Below are 5371 nucleotides of genomic sequence, written 5' to 3' on the forward strand. Positions count from 1 at the left end.
TTTTTTTTTTTTTTTTTGTCTTTTTGCCGTTTTTCTTGGGCCGCTCTCTCGGCATATGGAGGTTCCTAGGCTAGGGGTTGAATCGGAGCTGTAGCCTCTGGCCTATGCCAGAGCCACAGCAACGCAGGATCCGAGCCACGTCTGCAACCTACACCACAGCTCTTGGCAATGCCGGATTGTTAACCCACTGAGCAAGGGCAGGGACCGAACCCGCAACCTCATGGTTCCTAGTCGGATTCGTTAACCACTGCGCCACGACGGGAACTCCCAGAAGGCTCAGTATTATTAAGATTTCAATTATCCCCAAGTTGGTCTACAGATTCAATGCAGTTCCAATCAAAATCACACCAGGGTTTTTTGGAGGGTGAATTGATAAACTGACTTTAAAATTCATATGAAAGTGCAAGAGACCTAGGATAAGCAAAACTACTCAGAACAAAAAGAACGAAGTTAGAGGACTGACACTACCCGACTTCATGGCTTTTTATAGAGCTACAGGAATCAAAGCAATGTGGTATTGGGGTAAAGATAGACATATAGCTCAATGGAGCAGAATGAAAAGTGGCTTTCAACAAAGGTGCAGAGCAATTTAGCAAAAAGAGGAGTGTCAGTATCTTCAACAATCCTCTTCCCAAAAAAAGTGTGCTGGAAAAACTAGATCTCTATATGTGAAAAATGAAACAGCTTCTATCAATACTTCACACCACATATAAAATCAATTTGAAAATGTGTCAAAGACCTAAAACTAAAACCTAAACTATAAAGCTGCTAGACAAAAACAAAGAAGAAAACCTTTAGGATCTTGGCTAGGTAAAAACTTCTTAGATGTGACACCAAAAGCACTTTCCTTAAGAGAACATATTGGTATATTGGACTTCATCAAAATTACAACTACTTCTTGAAAGACTCTGTTAGGAGGCAAAAAAAAAAAAAAAAAAAAAGAACTCAGACTGGGAGCAAAGGTTTGCTACTCCTGTATCTGATAAAGAAGTGTGTCTAGATTGTGTCCCTCACAACTTCAATACACGAAAAAAAAAACCTAATTAAAAAGGAACAAACTATCTCAACAGGCACTTTGGTGAAGACAATGAATGGCAAATGCTCAATCCCATGAAAACATGTTCAATCCCATTCGTCATTAGGGAACTGCCAATTAAAACCACAATAAGGTACCACTACACCCCTATTAAAATGACGAAAATTTAAAAGACTTACCACGTGAACCGAAACTCCCATACCCGGCTGGTGGGAATGTACAATGGCACAGCCACTTTGGAAAACAGGTTGGAAGCTTCTTACAAAGGTCAACATACACCTACCATAAGATGCAGCCATTCTGCTCCTAAATGTGTCCTCGAGAGAATCGAAAGCAGATGTTCATTCATATAAAGATTAGTACACAGATAGTCAGAGTAGCTTTGTGATTGAGGAAACTAGAAGCAAATCAAATGTACATCAACCCTTGAATGGATAAGCAAGTGGTGACATTTACATACAGTGAAATACCTCTTAGCAATAAAATGGAATGAAATACACACAGCAGAGTAGATGAATCTCAAAGTAATTATGCGGAGTAAAAGGAGCCAGACAAAACAGAATACCTACTGTACAATTCCATGTATATAAAAATCTTGGAAGATGTCCCCTGTGGCTCACATAATAACTACTCGGCATTGTCTGTGCAGTGGCTCGGGTTCGATCCCTGGGCCCGGGAGCTTCAATATGCCACAGGTGCCAAAAAAAAAAAAAATCTAGGAAATGAAAATTAATCTAGAGTAACAGTGGGTCAGTGGTTGCCTAGGAGTTAGGAGCACGGAGGGGAAGGATGGAGAGATAATAAAGGGGCAAGAGGAAACTTTTGGGAGTGACAGACATATTCATTAATGGTGGTAAGGATTCAAGCATGTGTGCATGTGTCAAAACTAACCAAGTTATATTTTTTATATATGTCGGTTTGTTGTATGTCGCTTATGCATCAATACAACTATTAAAACCTTAAGGATTTCCCCTTAAGTGGCAGAGTGGGTTAAGAATCCTACATGGTCACTGCTGTGGCTCAGGTCACTGCTGTGGCATGGGTTCAATCCCTGGCCCTGGAACTTCCACATGCCATGGGTGCGGCCAAGAATAAAACAAAATAAAACCTTCGGGAGTTCCCGTCGTGGCACAGTGGTTAATGAATCCGACTAGGAAGCATGAGGTTGCGGGTTCGATCCCTGGCCTTGCTCAGTGGGTTGAGGATCTGGCGTTGCCGTGAGCTGTGGTGTGGGTCGCAGACGCGGCTCAGATCCCGCGTTGCTGTGATTCTTTCATAGGCCGGCGGCTACAGCTCTGATTAGACCCCTAGCCTGGGAACCTCCATATGTCGCTGGAGCGGCTCAAGAAAAGGCAAAAAGACAAAAAAATAAAATAAAAAAATAAAAATAAAACCTTAGGAGTTCCTATCTTGACTCAGAAGAAGCAAATCTCACTAGTACCCCTGAGGACACAGGTTCGATCCCTGGCCTCAATCAGTGGGTTAAGAATCCGCCGTTGCTGTGGCTGTGGTGTAGGCTGATGGCTACAGCTCCGATTGGAACCCTAGCCTGGGAGCCTCCATGCACAGCGGGTGTGGCCCTAAAAAAAAAAAAGCATACAGTTGAACAAGCTTTCTGCATCAGCACAGTGGTGGGACCTGGGGAGGAGAGGCTGAGTAAGATGCACCCCCTGCCCTACAGGACCCATGATCTAGCTCACCATCTTGGCAGCAGATCCAAAGGTGTGAGACCAGCCTTCTAGAGAGATGCTACCAATCCAGGCAAGAAATGGAGATGTCCTGAATGACCTAAGGGAGTGTCAGCCTAGTTGGAAGGACATCAAGGGAACAACAGTTATGATCTGGTGACTCCCTGGACCTAAGGTGGGGAACAAGAGAGGTCAAGTGAGGGCTCCAGGCTTCTGATGCCGCCTATTGGTTGGACCATGGTCCCATTGGCCAAGAGAGCTTGTGAAGAGTCATGGGCTTGGCTCTTATCAGCTCAATGGTGCTGTTCAGTAGAGGGTTTGAACGAGAGGCCTGTGGTTTGGAGGAGAGATCTGGGCTGAGATATAGTCTGGGGAGTCATCAGCCTCAAGGAGCTAGAGGAAGCCACAGGATAGGAAGGCCCATGAGAACCCCAACGTCTGGAGATCGTAGGCCCACCTGTTGGCTCACCCAAGAACGTGTCCTCCAAGTTCTTACTTTTCTACTGATGGTTTGGGCTCTTTGCTGGATTTTTTTCTTTTTCCCATCTGGATATGCAGCTTTGGGAGTCTCCTCACTTTGCAGACATGTGTGTTCCCATCTGTAAATGGAACATGGGAGAATAGTTGTCTAAAGTACCTCCCGGGGTGAAAGGTGAAAACTGGAGCCATAAATGCCAGTTAGTCTAAGGACTGATGGTAAACTGAGCTGAGATTGCTCCCGCCACCTCCTGCCTGCCTGGAGCTTAGCACCTTTGGAGATGGATGCCTAGTTCTTCCTCCTTCATGAGGTAAAGGCAATCAGAATGCCACGATGAGGAGTTGCCACTGGGGTGCTGTGGGTTAATGATCCAGTTTGTCTCTGTGGCGGCACCCGTTTGAACCCCGGCCCTGCAGAGTGGGTTAAGGATCCGACATTGTGGAAGGTGGCGTAGGTGGCCGCTGTGGCTGGGATTCGATTCCTGCTCTGGGAAATTCCACATGCTGCAGGTGTGGCTGAAAAATCAAAAAAATGAGTTCCCATTGTGGCTCAGTGGTTAACGAATCTGACTAGGGACCATGAGGTTGAGGGTTCGATCCCTGGCCTCACTCAGTGGGTGAAGGATCCGGCGTTGCCATGAGCTGGGATGTAGGTCGCAGACATGGCTCAGATCTCGTGTTGCTGCGGCTCTGGCACAGGCAGGTGGCTGCAGCTCCAATTGGACCCCTAGCCTGGGAACCTCCATGTGCCGAGGGAGCGGCCCTAGAAAAGGCAAAAAGACAAAGATAATAATAATAATAATAATAATGCCACAATGATTGTGATTTGAGTGGGATTTGATAGCGCAGATGGCAAGTAATGGGACACTTGACTGAGAGATACAAATAATAATAATAACGCTGACCTTGGATTCAATACATACAATAAAGAGTTCCTGGTGGTTCAGTAAGTTAAGGTCCGATCCACCATTGTCACCACTATGGGGTGGGTTCAATTCCTGGCTTCCATCCCCCCAGGGGCAACCACCATTCTGTTTATCTCCCTCCCTTAATTTTAATTTTATTTTTTTATTTTTTTTTGTCCTTTTTTTTTTTTGCCTTTTCTAGGGCCCCACCCACGGCATATGGAGGTTTCCAGGCTAGGGGTCCAATCGGAGCTGTAGCCGCCAGCCTGCACCACTGCCACAGCAACACGGGATCCGAGCGGCGTCTGCAACCTACACCACAGCTCACGGCAACGCCAGATCCTTAACCCACTGAGCGAGGCCAGGGATTGAACCTGCAACCTCATGGTTCCTAGTCAGATTCGTTAACCACTGAGCCACGACAGGAACTCCAATTTTAATTTTATTTTTTAGTATTTTAAACTTGTGGGTTATTTAGAGGAAGTACACATGGTCAGGTTGGCAGAGCCAGGAATACCTTCAGACTTTCAAAGGAGAATGTGAAACTGAGCGCAGCTTAGGAATATTTCTTCCACAGGATTTTATTTTTTAATTTTTTATCGAGATATGGTAAATGTACACTATCATGTATGTTTCAGGTATACGGCATGGTAATTCCACATTTTTTTTTTTTTTTGCGATTCACAATTTTTAAAAGTCATGCTCCAGAGTTCCCAATGTGGCTCAATGGAAACGAATCTGACCAGCATCCATGAGGACACAGGTTCCATCCATTGCCTCACTCAGTGGGTTAAGGATCCAGCATCACCGTGAGCTGTGGTGTAGGTCCCAGATGCAGCTAGGATCCTGCTTTGCTGTGGTGTAGACTGGCAGCTGTAGCTCCGATTGGACCTCTAACCTGGGAACCTCCATACGCCACGGGTGCGGCCCTTAAAAAAAAAAGTAATGCTCCATTTATAGTTATTACAAAATATTGGCTATATCCTCTGTGCTGTACAATGTATCTTTATATCTTATTTATTTTATATGTAACCTCTTGATCCCCTGCGCCTATCTTGCTCCTCCCTCTAACCTCTAGTTTGTTCTCTATATCTGTGACTCTATCTCTTTTTTTGTTATGGTCACTAGTTTGTTGTATGTTTCAGATCCCACTATAAGTGAGATCATACAATAGTTGTCTTTGTCTGACTTACTTCAGGAAGCATCAGATAAAGCCTCTCTGCTCCCCTCCGCCAAGAATGTTTTGCAAGAGCTGGCCTCCAGCC

Source organism: Phacochoerus africanus, chromosome X (genome assembly GCF_016906955.1).
Source record: "Phacochoerus africanus isolate WHEZ1 chromosome X, ROS_Pafr_v1, whole genome shotgun sequence".
In the NCBI taxonomy this organism is placed as follows: Eukaryota; Metazoa; Chordata; class Mammalia; order Artiodactyla; family Suidae; genus Phacochoerus; species Phacochoerus africanus.